Below are 16212 nucleotides of genomic sequence, written 5' to 3'. Positions count from 1 at the left end.
AAATAAAAATAAAAATAGAAATAAAAAAATAAATGACAGTGTGATAAAGATGCCATCCTCCGGCACCTGGGTGGCTCAGTCGTTAAGCATCTGCCTTAGGCTCAGGTTATGATCCGGGAGTCCTGGGATCAAGGCCCACATAGGGCTCCCTGCTGGAGCCTGCTTCTCCCTCTCCCACTCCCCTCCTGTGTTCCCTCTCACACTGTGTCTCTCTGCTAAATAAATAAAATCTTAAAAAAAAAAAAATCCATCCTCCCCAAGTTCATTTCTAGAAATTCATGGAATCTAATCAGAATTTCAGTTCAATTAGTTTTTAAGAACTCCAAAAACATACTCTAAAATGTATATGGAGTAAAAAAGACCATAATTGCTAAGTGAATTTTGAAATAGAAAATCAAGGAGAGACTCACTATACCACCTACTAAGACATACAATAAAGCCGTAGTCTATGTGCAGCCTTCATGGTGCAAGAAACAGAATTGAAGAGAGGGCTTAGAGACACAGACAGAGAAGGAGAAAAACAGAGACAGGGCCAGAGATATATGGCGATGATAGCAATCTGATTATATTGAAATGGACTTCTGCTTATTGAAGAACATGAAAAATTTAAAAGATAAACAACAGATTGGAAGAAGATATTTGCAACATTTAACACTGACAAAGTTCTAATATTAAGAATATTAAGGGGGTGCCTGGGAGGCTCAGTCAGTTCAGCATCTGCCTTTGGCTCAGATCATGGTCCCAGGGACCTAAGATTGGGTCCTAGGATCAAGACCCACGTCAGGCTCCTTGCTCAGTGGGGAGTCTGCTTCTCCCTCTGTCCCTCCCCACTGCTCATGCTGTCTCTCACTCATGCTTTCTCTCCCTCGAATAAATAAATAAAATCTCTTTTAAAGATCTTTTTAAAATTGTAAAAAAAAAAAAAAAAAGGAATATACATGAAACTCTTACAAGTCAACAAGAAAAAAAGAAGAACCCTAGTAGAAACACAGGCAAAAAAAAAAAAAAAAAAGAGTTAATAGGCATTTTAAAGACAATGAAGTCTAAAACGTTAACCACATGAAGAATGGTATCATCACTTTGCACAGTTAAACCAGCAACATTAAAAAGCTGGAAAGTGCCAAGTGCTTTGGCCATGAAGGAATACAGGACTCCTACGTCCCCACATGGCCCACACTTAACACTGGTGGGAGTGAAGGCTATGCCACCATTCTGGAGGGCAACATACACACACATACAGTGACCCAGCAATTCCCTTCCTGGGGCTGTATCTCTGAGCACTTCTCACAAGGGTCCCTAAGGCTTCATGTGAAAGGACATTCAGTGCAGTGTCCTATGAGGTCACGGGTGGTAGCGGCAAGCTAGGTTTTAGGTAAACCATAGACTGATACCGGCGGGCAAACACCCAAGAGCATGGAAATCTCTTCAAGACAGAGCGATGCATGAGATGAGCAATCGAACGAGCGCTGCTACCTGTACCGCTGAGGTCAATTAAACTATGTGCAGACAAAATATACATGTTTTACAAGAACATATCTAAATGAAAGCATATACATCAAACACAATAGAATAGTTGACTTTGGCAGGGAGGGCATTGGGTGGAGTGGGTTATGGGAATAAAGAGAAATAATGAACAACTAATAATGAAATAAGGGACCGTTGCAAGGATAAATGATAATAGAGTTGTGAATGGAAGTGTCTTTGCACTTGAGACCCAAAAAAATGTAGAGAAAAAGAGAATGACTAGGTAGCTGCTTTAGGTAAGATCAGGGTGATAAGGCAAATCTCCCCAGGAAAGATGAAAGGTAAACAGTAAGCCCGAAGGCCCTGATGAGAATGAGGGACAGGGCATACGAGAAGCATGAAGGACAGCAGAGACCAATCATGTAGGGATTTGCAAGGAGGTCAGATTTTATTCTAGCATGGTGAGATGTCACTGCGTGGTTTTAAGCAGAATGTGAAATGATCTTAGTTATGGCTTTAAAAGATCACTTTGTTGGGAGAGGAAGCGCCTGGGTGGCTCACCTGGTTAAGTATCTGCCTTCAGCTCAGGTCATGATCCCAGGGTCCTGGGATCAAGCCCTGCATCAGGCTCCCTGCTCAGAAGGGAGCTTGCTTCTCCTTCTCCCGGTGTTTGCGCTTGCACTCTCTCTTTCTCTTAAATAAATAAAGAAAGAAATCTTTTTTAATAAATAAATAAATAAATGATCACTTTAGGGCGGGGTAATGGGGAAGCTAGGAGGGACTGAAGGAGTGTAATTGTTGTGATGAACACCAGGCGATATAGGAAGTGTTCAGTCACTATATCCTACACCCGAAACTAACAGAACATTGTATGCTAACTGACCGGAATTAAAAACTTAAAAGAGGGCGCCTGGGTGGCTCAGTGGGTTAAGCCGCTGCCTTCGGCTCAGGTCATGATCTCAGGGTCCTGGGATCGAGTCCCGCATCGGGCTCTCTGCTCAGCAGGGAGCCTGCTTCCTCCTCTCTCTCTGCTTGCCTCTCTGCCTACTTGTGTTCTCTGTCAAATAAATAAATAAAATCTTTAAAAAAAAAAAAAACTTAAAAGAATAATTTAAAAAAATTAAAAATCACTTTGGTTGCCTCGTGGAGAACAGGCGGGGTACAGAGTTCCAGGGACAAGAGCAGAAATGGGACGACCAGACCAGAATCGAGGGCAGTGGTACCGGCAAAGGTGGAAAGAGCCTGGAGTGGTTGTGGAGATGCAGAGAGAGCCTGACTCCAAACGTGTTTCGAAGAGCATCCTGATTCATATTCTGGATGTAGGGAAAGAAGGGACCGGGAGGCATCGAGACACTTGCACCTGAGCAACTGGCTTGTTCCAAACACCACATGCCAGGATGGAGAGACCTAGAAGAGGAGCAGACGTGGAGATAGAAATCAAGAGTCCCTTGACCATCTAACAGTTGAAGGGCCTTTTAGACAGCCAAATGAAGACTTTGAGTAGGAAGTTGGACGTGTAGTCTGGTGCTCAGGGGAAAGATGGGTTGGGAAGTTGTTTACAGTCACACAGCAGATGCAAATTGGGACCAGATCCCAGGCTCCCTGGTTCCCAAACCATTTGTTTCCCACCTTCCTTTCAGCCAAGGCCAGTGCAGGCATTTGGCCCTGCAGGGAATGCAAAAAGAGGGAGCACGCTAGCAGGCAGAGTTAGGGCACCCGAAAGCCCCAGTGGCCTCACCAAGGTGTTCCTGCTCCCCATAGGCAGAGCGGTCTCAGCAGGACACAGGCAGAATTCCGAGCCCGCTGGGGAGCCTGACTGCTGAGTTCTACCCCTCCTTGCCTCTCCTTGTTTGTGGAGCAGACCCTGTGGCTGCCTGACCTATCACTGTCCTCTTGCCAGAGACTCTGGGCCAGCCACTGCCCAACACGGCACAGGACGAGGGGAGAAGGTGGCGGCACCCTCCCCCAGCCTCCCCTGCCCTCAGACCCACAGGGGGCTCATAGCTCCTCGATCCAGCCCTGTTTCACCAAAAAAATCCAGGCTCCTGGGAGAGGCTACCTGGGGTCATTCAAGGGGACTCTCGTGGAGCCAAGGTCAGAATCCAGGCCTCTTGCCTGCTGAGCCTCCGGGGTCCGGCTCTCACAGGGTGAATCCCCTGGATTCCTTCCTGGGATTCTTGGCTCTTGGAAACAGTAGGCAGTTTGGACATAAAGGGGAAGAGCTGAGCACAGACACCTAAAAAGAATCCCCCAGGGCTACTCCTGAACCCTGCTTGGAATGGAAATTGGGGCAGAAGCCACAGGAGCAGCAGATGGTCTCACTCCAGGCCTCTCAAGAACTGCACAGGGGCAGCAAGTAGAAGAAGGAGCCCTTGAATCTCCTGGATATGGACCGCAAGAGGAGGGCTGGAGAAATGACAGCCAGGGGAAGACGGGAGGGACCTCTTCTGGACTTGTGGTTCCAGAGACACACCTCCCCTGGATCCCTGCTCCTAGCCGGACCCACCTAAGCCCATTTCATTCATTAAAAAAGTAACTATGCCCAGAGGCACCTGAGTGTCTCTGCCCATTAAGCAGCCCGCTCTTGGTTTCAGCTCAGGTCATGATCTCAGGGACCTGGGATCCAGCCCTGCGATGGGCTCCACGCTCAACAAGGAGTCTTCTTCTCTCCTTCTCCCTCTCCCCCTGCCTCTCCCCCAGCTTTCATGGACACACAAGCCCACACTCACTCTCTCTCTGTCTCTCTCGATTAAATAAATAGGTAAATCTTTTTTTTTGAACTTTTTTTTTTTTAAGCTACTATGTCCACCTTCTCCCATTGCTCCTCTCCGGCCCACCCACAGTGGCCACTCTACATCAGCCAACTGTCAATCACGCAGTGATCATCTATGCGGGAAATCCACTAGAATCTATACAAATGCGACCACAACTAAAACACGAGCTTAGCAAGGTTGTAGGGTATAGGTCAATATTTTTAAAGAATTGCACTTCTAGGGGTACCTAGGTGGCTCAGTCAATTAAGCATCTGCCTTCGGCTCAGGTCATGATCCTGGGGTCCTGGGATCAAGCCCCATATCAGGCTCTCTGCTCTGTAAGAAGCCTGCTTCTCCTTCTCCCACTCCCCGTGCTTGTGTTCCCTCTTGCGCTGTTTCTCTCTCTCTCTCTCTCTCTGTCAAATAAATAAATAAAATCTTTAATAAAAAAAAAGAAAAGAAAAGAAAAAGAATTACACTTCTATACACTAGCAATTAACAACTGGAAATGAAAATTTAAAAAACAGTGTCATTAAAAAACATGAAAATGAGGTGCCTGGGTGGCTCAATGGGTCAAAGCCTCTGCCTTTGACTCAGATCATGATCCCGGAGTCCTGGGATCGAGCCCTGCATCGGGCTCTGTGCTCAGCAGGGAGCCTGCTTCCCTCTCTCTCTCTGCCTGTCTCTCTGCCTACTTGTGATCTCCAGAGGTCTGGAGGAGCAGGGAGGGTTGAACAGGTGGAACACAGGGGAGGTGCAGGACAGGAAATCTACTCTGTTTGACGCTGTAATGTCATTACACGTATCAAAATGCTCAGTGATCCATAAGGCAAGTACTATTATTATCCTCAGGAAGGGTTATTATTATCCTTGAGGAAGGTAAGACACAGCTAAGAAGTAATGGAGCCTATACTTGAACCCAGAAGTTGGCTTGTCCGTAGAATTCATGCATGAGTGTACACACACACACACACACACACACCATGCGCCCACCTTCCTCTCCACTTCTCTCTGCTCCCTGTAAGTCTGTCCTTAGAGTTACAATGAAAAACCATATGCGGCGGCCCACACCCCCGCCCCAACACACACACACACACTTGCAACCCCTTCATCAGTCTACCCTGGCAGCGAAGAAGGGACAACAGGGAGGGGAGCCAATCAGGAGGCTCTGAAACTCTTTCCCTCTGAGACAGGTGCGACCATCTGAAAATGAAGGGGGAGATGAACACAGCAAGCCTCTGTGCTCCCGGCCACGCCCCCGCTGCAGGGGCAGCGAAGAACCGCTTTATACCCACCTGGCCTCTTGTTCAGGACGTCCAACTAACCTAAGTTTCCCACCCAGACTCTGCTCTTCTGTGATCTGCGCCCCACCCCAACCCCAGGGATGAGGCCTGGCGAGGCAAAACACAGCCCCAGGAGTCACTGAGATCTGGTCTCGGTCGTCAGACCCCGGGGCCCCTCTCTCACCTGCCTGCCTCTCCCGGGCTGGCCAGAACCCCAGCACTAATGGCCCTGGGGAGACCCAGAGAAAGAGGGATGGAGGCTGACGGCTTGAACTGCGGTCTGGACCAGCACTGAGGATTCCCGGTCCTGGTACCAGTTCTGAGCCGGGGGGGGGGGGGGGGGGGGGAGCTCTGGCAGTGGTTGCAGAGAGGTGGGAGCAGGCGGATTCGAGCTGTGGCTGCTCCGTCAGGTTAGGGTTAGAGGCACATCTATCAATCCAAGGCCTGTTCTGGCCCGGTCCTGGGCTAATGGGACTCTATCCCGGCCCAAGGAGCCTAGCTCCAGATGCGCCCCAAAACAAGCACACATTGTCCCAGGCCCGAGAAAAGAGGGCGAAGGAGGGCAGGATCCCCTCCAGGCTCTGCAGGGACGGGACAGATGCGCCCCCGCAGGACTCTTACACGGATACCCGTCCTAATCCCATTGACCCAGATGTCTGTTTCTAGATCCTGGGCCTATTCTGGGCGGGCCTGGACTTGCCCCTTAGCGTTGGCCCCGCCCCCCGATTTCTGACCCCTCCCCCATCCTCTCAGCCTCGCCTGCCTTCAGAGCCCAGAGCTTCCCCGTCCCTGGTTCTGCCCCTCTGCCCTTGGCTCCGCCTCTCCGCCTCTCCGCCGTGGTGCTGCCCCTGAGACCCTGTCCCCAGGTTTGATCGTAAGGCCCCATCACCTGGTCCGACCTCTGCTGGGATCACCCCTACCCACCCATCCATCTCCTTCAGATTCTCCACTTGCTTCACCCTGCCCTGTCGGTCGGATGACCGGTTTGGGACCATCCACACCAGAGGGAGCCCTGTGAGCGCCCCCTCCCCCAGGCAGTACTGCCCCCTGCCCCGTGCCCCAGGCCCCTGCCCCTCTCCTGGCTCTCCCGCCTGCCAGCCCAGCCCGCACCACCACCAAAGACAGGGTTTCTGTCCATTTTCTCACTGATCTTCCTGAGTTCCTCAAAGACAAGACCCATAACCTCCATTTTACGGGCCAGCAATGTCCTGTCCGCTGCTACTGCCCTGGGGGGGGCCTCTGTGTCTGTTGCTACCCCTGAACCATCAAGGGCCGTCTGTCCTGCCCCACCTCCTACCTCCAGAAAGATTTCAATTCTCCGACTGCGGTCTGAGGCTGGGACTAGGGTGAAGAACAGTCTGACTTGCCTCTCTTGCCTCACCCTAACTCCGGCCCTGTCTTACTTTCTGAATGCTGTGCTGAGAACAGACGGCGGAGAAGTCCAGGTAGGAGAGAGAGAAGAAACGGCACTGGCCAAGACCACAGTGGCCGCACCCTGGATATAGGTAAGGAAGAAACAACAGGACTGTCTAATAAATGTGGCTTGGGATGCGAGAGAAAGAATGGAATCAAAGGTTACTACAAGATTTGGGACCTGAACTACTGGAAAGACAGAGTTGCCATCGACTGAGATGGGCAAAGCTCCAGAAAGATCAGGTTTGGGGGCTGAGATGAGTCATGTCTGAGATGATTCTAGATTTCCAAATGGAGCTGGCAGGCAGCAGTAATAACAGTGACAACAATAATCGTGGCTACAGCCATCATGGGCAAGCTGAGCCCAGCGCCCTCCCAACGGTTCACGAAGCTGAACTCATTTAATCTGCGTGAGAGCCCCACGAGATCGAGCTAGCGTCACTCCCATTTTACGGTTAAGAAAATACTGGGTGTTCAGAGGAGAGGCCGGGGTGGAAACTTAAATCTGGGTCTCATCAGAGTGTGGGTGGCATCAGTTCACCTGAGAGTAGGTGTGAAGGTCCAAAGACTGAGCCCAGACCTTCAAAGTTTAGAGAGTGGGAAGCTGAGGAACGTTGGCAAAGGGACCTGAGGAACGACAGCTAGGGAGGAGAGGAGGAGAACCAAGAGGGGGTGTCCCCAGAGACAAGTACAGAAAGTATTTCTAGGGATGCCTGAGTGGCTCAAGTCAGTTAAGCATCTGCCTTCAGCTCACATCATGATTCCAGGGTCCTGAGATCGCGCCGGCATCGGGCTCCCCGCTCAGCTGGGACCCTGCTTCTCCCTCTCCCTCTGCCCCTCCCTTCCCCCATCCCACTCTCTCTCTCAAAAAAATAAATAGGTCTTTTTTCCTTAAGATTTGATTTATTCAGTTGAGAGAAAGAGAGAGACAGAGCACAAGCAGGGGGAGAGGCAGAGGGAGAAACAGACTCTCTGCTAAGCTGGGAGGCAGACGCAGGGCTCGACGCCAGGACCTGAAGATCATGACCTGAGCCGAAGGCAGACACCTATTCATCTGAGCCACCCGGGCGCCCCAAAATAAATAAATAGAAGGAAAGAGAGGAAGGAAGGAGGAAGGAAGGGAGAATTTCTAGAAGGAGAAAGTAATGAAGAGAGAGCACTTTGAGAACTGTAAACTGAGATCATAATACAAAGAGACAATTTGGGTGTCTGCGTGGCCCTCAGCAAGTCACAGAGCCTCAGCCTTTACATCTGGTAAAATGGCTCCTTTCGCCCCGTGACCCCCGTGACTGGCCCTTGTCCCCAGCCTCATTCCAGGACCACCTGCTGAGTCAGGCTTATGCCTCTACCCACCTCCCAGCCTACACCACCCTCCCCTGCAGGGTCTCCTGACCTCTGCCCTTGCCTCTACTTCCTACCTCCTACCACTTACCTGACTAGAATGTTCTAGTTCATAATCTATATTTTTGCCTCCAAAGGATTCCCTCGCCTTGGACCAGGCTTGTGTTGGGGAGGGGAGTTTTAATGTAACACGGTGCAGGGCACCCCTCGAGATGCCAATATGTGCAATCACTCTCTCCCACCACCCTGGCTCTCCTTTGACTCTGGTCGGGCCCAAAGACCAAGTGGGTTGCAGATGCAGCTGGGGACAGGGAAGGGGTGACCTGTTAACCAGGTAGAACCCCAAATCTCACAAAGAGCTTCGGAGAGGAAGGCTGAGAGTCATGGGTGGGAAGCGGGACCAGGGCCTGGAGATGAGGTTCAAAGTTCAGAGTCTGGAGCTGGAACCCAGGATCCTTGGGGCCAGACTCCTCCTTGTAAGCTAGGGAATGAGGTCTGTTAACTGAGGCCTGGAAGGCTGGAGACTGGGTGAGGGGAAGCTTGGGGCTGCGACCTGGGCTTGGGAACCAGGAAACCACATACAGGGCTATGGGAAGCCATCACACTGACCCCCACCAGGAGAGGCCAGATGGCACCCCTCAGATCATCTGGCAACCAGAAAGAATCTGGGAAGGGGCAGGCAGTAGACTGAGTTTGAGCTCTCTAAGGCCGAGTCAGGGAAATTCACAGGAAGCCAGACACAAAGAAGGACACACTAAAGAAAGTAGAGCAAGAGGCTCCGGGGTGAGAAGTGTCCAGAAAAGTTTGGAGCCAGGGAAAGGAGCCCTTGATGGGGACAGGGTCCAGGCCTGAAGGGTGGAGAGAAGGCCTAGAATTTTTGCACATGGTAGCTGGAGGGTTTCTATGTAGGCTAGTGCTCTTGTGACTCAAGTATGCTCTTCTGATGCCAGTACTAAGAGATGCTCATTTGTAAAAAAAAAAAAAAAAAAAAAAAAAAAAAAAAAAAAGAATTCTGTCAAGGCAACTGGGTGGCACTGTCGGTTAAGCGTCCGACTTTTGGTTTCAGCTCTGGTCACAATCTTGCAATCATGGGATCAAGCCCCACATTCGGCTCTGCACTCAGCAGCGGAGTCTGCCTCGGATTCTTTCTCTTTGCCCCTATCCACTTGCACATTCATTCTGTCTCTTTCTCAAATAAATAAATAAAATCTTTTTTTAAAAAGATTTTATTTGTTTATTTGACAGACATCACAAGTAGGCAGAGCGGCAGGCAGAGAGAGAGGAGGAAACAGGCTCTCTGCTGAGCAGAGACACCAACTCGGGGCTCAATCCCAGAACTCTGGAATCATGACCTGAGCTGAAGACAGAGGCTTTAACCCGCTGAGCCACCCAGGCACCCCAATAAATAAAATCTTTTTTTAAAAATCTGCAGTGAGATAGGGTTAGGAATCTGCATGTTTTCTCTGCCTCACCGAGATTCTTTGTTCATATTCGCCATTTGAAGGTTCTGATAGGTTCCTGCAGTAAAAAAAAAAAAAAGCCTAATTAATTTCCCATTTTCTAATGGAGGCCTTTTTTCTTACCATTTACACCTACTAAAGTCTCGCAAAATAGACTTTGAGGAACGCTAGGCTAACCTAACCTCCTTTTTTACTTCTGAGAAACCAAAGCTCGGAGAAGGGGAGTGATGTGCCAAGGGCTCAGGGCCAGGCAGAACTGAGTTAAACCCCAGGTGTTCCTCTGCAAAGAACATCAGAGCTGGGAGAGTCCTTTGGGACCATCTAGTCCATCTTCACCTCTACGCCCATCCCATTTAGAGATGGGTAAACTTAAGCTGGGAGAAAGGCCATGACTCCTTCCCTCCCACAAGATTCTAGATTGGGTCCCCAACCTGACTCAAACAGTTCTGTGCCCTGACATCCTACAGAAGATCCAGAACCAGACCATCCTTCCCAGCCGGCCCTATACCATCCCCAGTGGAGCCAGTTCCCACAGAGCATCCCTATACTTCACCTTTCTTCCTATTCCCAGGAAGTTCATGGGCTCTGGTCTGCCGTGGTACGTTCCCCAAGATCATCTTATCTCCTTAGCTAGCTCAGCAAACCCATGGCTTCTGCGCTTTGATTTTATCTGTTCCCTTCCTTGTGTTTAGCACACTGCTGGGCAAAGACTCCAGACTGTTGCCTTAGGATAGGGTTGCATTATCAACCTGCAGGAAGTAGGACCTACTACTCCAGGCTGCACTGTGTCATTTTCAAACAGTGACTACTGGTTTAAAACTCTGGAAGCCAGGGACACCTGGGTGGCTCGGTGGGTTAAACATCTGCCTTCGGCTCAGGTTATGATCCCAGGGTCCTGGGATGGAGTCCAAGATCCGGTTCCCCAAGCAAGGAACCTGCTTCTCTCTCTGCCTGTCTCTCCGCCTACTTGTGCGCTCACTCGCTCTCGCTCTCTGTCTCTCTCTCTCTTTCTGACAAATAAATAAAATCTTAAAAAAAAAAAAAAAAAAAAAACTCTGGAAGCCTATCCCTGGAATGTAGGGTAAGGGAGCAAAGGATCCCCATATAAAGGGCTGCCCACCTGGGTTTTTATCCCTGTCTTCCTTCACCCCAGGTGGCTTGCACACTCACCCCCCTGGCTGGTGATGGCCGGAAAGCTAAAGCAGGCTAGACGTATGCTCAAGGAAGAGGACCACAGGCCTAGAAGGAAAACATACCCACCAAAGAACTAAGCCACTAGAGGTCCAGACAGAGCTGCTTTCCACCTTCCACAACGAAGAGACAGCCTGGCTCCCTCCCACTCCTCGCTCAGTGCTGCCGCCATTTTGCTAGAAGGGTTTTCCTTCTTCTAATAGGCACCCAGCCCCTCCCCCTTCGGAGCCTCCCGCCCTCGGTGGAGAGGGCAAGGACAAGAAAGACAGTGAAGATTTGTCCCCAGCCCCTGAGGGACACAAGCGCCCTAACCCCGTTGGCCGGGCACATCACCCTCTCGGTCTTCCGGGGGTCTCCGGCTACATGCAAACGCCTAACGCGGCCCGGGGAGAGGCGACTCTGGCTGGGAGGCCCCTCCCCCTCCCCAAGCCACAGCCGCGGAGCTCCGGCCCTAACTCGATTGTGCACTGTTAATCACAGCGTGTGCCGACGGGCGGAGTAAACAGGCGGCCTCCGAGGTCGCCCAAAGCTATCAATCCCTTCCCGGGTCAGGCCTTCAGCAGCTGAGGCTGGCCGGAGGCGCCAAGGGGGCGAGGAAGGGGGGGGACCGAGACCCTAGCAGAAAGACTGATTGCCTACACTCAGGGATTGGAGCGGGGTGGGGGGAAGGTTGGAGAAGGGGAAGGCGATGTGGATGCATTGATACTGACATTTGGGGGACCTTTAGGATAGAGGCAAAGGCGATGATCGGAGTCTACTGGCCTACTATGGCACCCACAAGCCGAGCGACCTTAAACAGATTACTGAACCTCTCAGTACCTCCGTTTCCTTATCTGTGAAATGGGTATAATAATTCTACCTACTATGTTGGGTTATTACAAAAATTAAATTGGTTAAAACATGTAAAACATTGAGGGGCGCCTGGGAGGGGCAGTGGGTTAAGGGGTTAAGCATCTGCCTTTGGCTCAGGTCATGATCTCAGGGTCCTGGGTTGAAGCCCTACATAAAGCTTCCTGCTCAGCGGGGAGCCTGCTTCTCCCTCTGCCTCTGCCTCTTCCCCCACCCCCCACCCCCGTTCATGCACTCTCCCGCGGGCGCTCTCTCTCCCAAATAAATAAATGAAATCTTTTTTTTTTTTTAATGTAAAACATTGAGAACAAAGCTATGTATTTGTTAAATTAAATCGGGGCAGCTGGACGAAGAACTGTTGGAAGGACACTGGCTTAGCAAATTCCCGGGATACCTCTCCTCATAAAGGGCCCAGAAGAATTATCAGCTAGTAAGAAGCTGGGACCAAGATCCACAAACTGTGAGGGAGTCCAGAGGGCCGACTCAGTTAGCCTAACTTCTCTGGGCCTCAGTTTTCTATCTGTAAAATGGAAATCACAGCGCCCACACCGTGGGGATATCACGAAGTTTACATAAGACAAGTGCACGTAAAGCGCTCATGAATGCGTTAGCCAAGGGTAAGTGCTGCAATGAAAGGTACTTCTGAGAGGGGTCTGCACCATCCCTACCCACCACTGCACTCGAAAGGCCTGCGCTGTAGGTCAGGAAAGAGGCCTTTGTACTACTATTCCTCTCCCTGCGAAGCCACAACCCCGCCCCCTCCCGGCCTCTCGCCCCGCCCCTCCGGGACCAGGAGCCCCGCCGCTAGAGGGCGCGGCGGAGGTGCGAGGGGCGGAGGGTACCTCCGGAAGGTCCAGAGCAGCCGGCACCGAGGCGGAGGACGGTGGAGAGCCGCCGCGCCAGGGTTACCACTCCGCAGGCCGGGAGGGTGGGCAGCGCCTTGCCAGCTGACGTACTTGCTGCGCCCATGCCCGGGGCGAGGGTCTCGCGGGGGAGGTGAGCAGGAGAGAGAGCGGGCTTAGGCTCCTCTCGCCCTGCTCCGTCCCACTCCTCGCCACTGTGGGCTTCGAGCTTCGGTCTCTGTCCTGGTGGGGACTCGAGGATCGAGGACAAGGCGTACAAGCTCACGGGGGTCGGGGGGGAGGGGGTGCTAGGAGGCAGGGAAGCCAACCTAGCCCGGCCGGGGACAGGGGACCCTGACATCAGTCCAGCCTCACCCGGCTCACTCGCCGGACACGTGGACTCAGCTGTGGGGGGGCTGGAGAGAAGCTCTGGGGATCCGGCCCGACGCGCCCGCCCAAAGCTCTACACCACTTGTCTTCAGCAGTCTCACATCGGGTCAAGTCCAGGGCTATGGCGCATATACCAGGTTACTGCAAACTTGGGGACCTGGTGACCACTGACCGGGCGGAGCAAAATCGACACCGTTAATCAGATTTTCCAAAACGTTTTTGACCGGAGAGATTTGAGTGGGAAGCACGGCCTCCATAGCGCTGGGGAAAGCGCCCCCTCCCTCCGTCTGGGCCGCTCGTCCACTGTGCGTCCAACTCCTAGGCGGCAGCAAGTGACCTGGACTCCGAGGTCCTGTCCTCATAGGCGGGACAGAGAGCGCTTAGGGACGCCCAACAGGAACGCTGCTCCCCCCCGGAGCCCCGTGCAACCGAGATTCACAGACTTGTCCAAGATGCGTCACCTCTGTTCCCACATTCAACATCCCGGCGCGACCCCTGTCGCTCCAGCCGCCAGAATGACCAGGCGGCGCTCAGCCCAGGTCCAGGCCGCGCAAGGAACCAGAGTCTGGGTCTCCCGGAACCCATCCATTCTCCGGAAGCCGACCTCAAGGCTTCGGGGCGGGTAGAGCTGGGCTGCCCGGGGCCCTGGCGCTGCCCTGTAGGTACCTGCAAATTGCCCCGCCCGGCAAGTGAAGCGTCCGGGGCGCAGAGGGAGATTGTTTCTCGAACAGAGGCCTTAACTTCGGAACGGGATCGGAAAACCTCGATCTCCTGTCCCAAGATGATGCTTTTTGTTGTAGCCACTTTCTCCCGGGCCCCAATTGTCAGGGACTGGCGCGGGGCGGGGGGCTTACTAGCCCCCATTTATCTTCAGCCCCACCCTGGATATTAGTTTCTTCTTTTATCTGGGAATGAGTCTCTCCCGGAGTCCCCACCGTTGGATAGGTGAGGGAAGGGTGTAAAGAGGCTGAGGGCCTAGAGCAGCGGTGGGGGTGGGCAAGGAGGGAGGCCGGCAGGATGACCAGCTGCCTTCCCTGACCCCGCCCCCCACCCGGCTCAGAACCGAGGTCACCTCCCACGGCCGATGAGACCTCCAACCCACGCCCATTCCTCAGGGCACTGAGACCCAACCGGTTCGACTTCATAGGTCCGGTGGTCCGGTGGGAACATAAAGAATCGCCCACTGCGGCCTCTTCCCAGGACAGAGGAAGCGGCACTGACAAGTGGCGAATGTATCTGGTTTTGAGCTTCTGGGGGGTGTCCAAGCCGAGGGGAGGGTTTAAACGGAGGGACTTCAGGCGCGGAGCACCAGCACACTCCCCGAGCACGCTCACTTCCTGTCCCCAACCCCTCGCAGCCCTCCCCCAGGAGCCCCCGCCTTTCAACCCACGCGGTCGCCCAGCAGGTCTCTGCCATTCCTGGAGCTGCAGCCGGCGCACCCCCATTGCGACCCCAGTCCCAGCGTGGCCCGAGACACGCTGACCGCACCAGCCACGGAGCCCGGGGGTTACGCACCGCTTGTAAACCTACTCATCTGTAAAATGGGAATAATAATAGAAACTCCCTCAGGGAGCTGTGGGGAGAAGCAAACCAGTTAATGAATGTAGAGCGTTTAGCGGCGCCGGGCACGTAGTAAGTGCTCAATGCGGGTTATAAATAACGACGATCATGGCCTTCACCGGTGGCGAAACGACAGTGCCCCGTTTAACCCGCAACTGAGGATCAAACGCCTGACTTCCGTGACCGTGATAAAGAAACAGACCTAGACAGGGGCCCTAACTTGCTCGGGGCGGTTCAGCGGGGAAGAAGGCAGAGTCGGATTCGCACCCAGGGCCGCTTGTCTCCTCCTCCCCGGAAGGAGGCTGAGGGAGGGGCCCGGCCCCGCCCGCCGACAGCCCCGCGCTCCCTCGGTGGCCCGGAGGAGTGACTCCTCAGTCAAGGGACCAAAAATAGCAACCCGCAGGAGCCGAGACCCGGGTGTCCTGCGCCAGGCGGCGACCCAGCCGGCCAGACAGAAGCGAGAAGTGGCTGAGGTCAGGCCGGGCCGCTCCCGGGTTGCTGGGGGGCGTCGAGCGGGGGTGGGGCTGGACCCCCACGTGCGCCGCCTGCCGCTGCTTAGCCAAGCCCTTTGTCGCGAGCAGCAGCGTTCGTGCCTCACTCGGCGGCTTAAAATAAAGACAATGTTCCCAGCCTCCCTGCGGCTAAATCCGGCGCGGGTGCGGGGGCGGTGAGAGAGCCGGGTGGGAGAGCTTCTCCAGGCCCTCCCTCCCTTCCTGCCTCAGTTTCCCCATCTGGTAAGGGGACCGAGCCAAGTCTGGGCGGAGAGGAGTCATACAGGCAGGGGGGGAGGAGGGTTTGGGGGGACATCATCCCCCTGCCTCCGCAGCTTCACGGACTTAAGGAGGAAACCGCCTGGGACAGAGAGGGGCACTCAAGAAGAGGCAAGGGAAAGCTGGACACCCTCCCCCTTCCACCCCACCCCCGCCTACAAAATAAGTGTTTTTATTTCTAAAGGGACGTGTGCAGAGGCGGTGGGAGAAGAGAAAAGGGAGACCAAGGAGACTGGGGGGAGGGGGCAAGGAGAGAGCCTGATTCAGACTCGGAAATGGATGTTGAGCGTGGAGGCCTAACACCCCCACACTCAGCCACGTGTACGCGCACAAGTACACGCAGCCCCACCGCGCGCGCCAGCCGCAGGCGCAACCCGAGGACCGCCCAGCAGGGGGCAGCCCGAGTCCGCGCCCACGGACAGGGACCTGTGGCGTTCTGACCCCACCCCTGACCTGCTGGTCGGCCCTGGGGTGGGAAGGGTTTGCTGGGACTTGTCTCCAAGCTGCCGTGTCTCCTCTGCTTCAGGAGGGAGGTGGCCTGGATGCTTGCTCTACCCGCAGCTGGCTTTGAGACGCAGAGATCCCCCTCATGTACCTGCCGCGTGTGCCCACCGCTGGCGTCCCATGGCTGCTGGCCAAGCCCCGGGGACTCCCGTGCCTGTTCCACCTGGCTCCATTGGCAACTGGGCTGCAGCCTGAGGAAGCCCTGGGTTATCCACAGGCCTCCTGATTGAGAGGGGGTGTTTGGTGGGGAAATGGGCAGGGGAAAAGTGGGGGGCAGGTCCCAACCCCTCAGAGCCAAGAGACCTGAGTCCATTCACGTATTAACCACGCCTCTGATCTTCAGTTTTTTTATCTGCATAATGGGACTAATAGATGATCCTTGTCCTTCTATC

This window comes from Mustela erminea, chromosome 9 (assembly GCF_009829155.1).
Source record: "Mustela erminea isolate mMusErm1 chromosome 9, mMusErm1.Pri, whole genome shotgun sequence".
NCBI lineage: Eukaryota > Metazoa > Chordata > Mammalia > Carnivora > Mustelidae > Mustela > Mustela erminea.
This window is presented reverse-complemented; position numbering follows the sequence as displayed.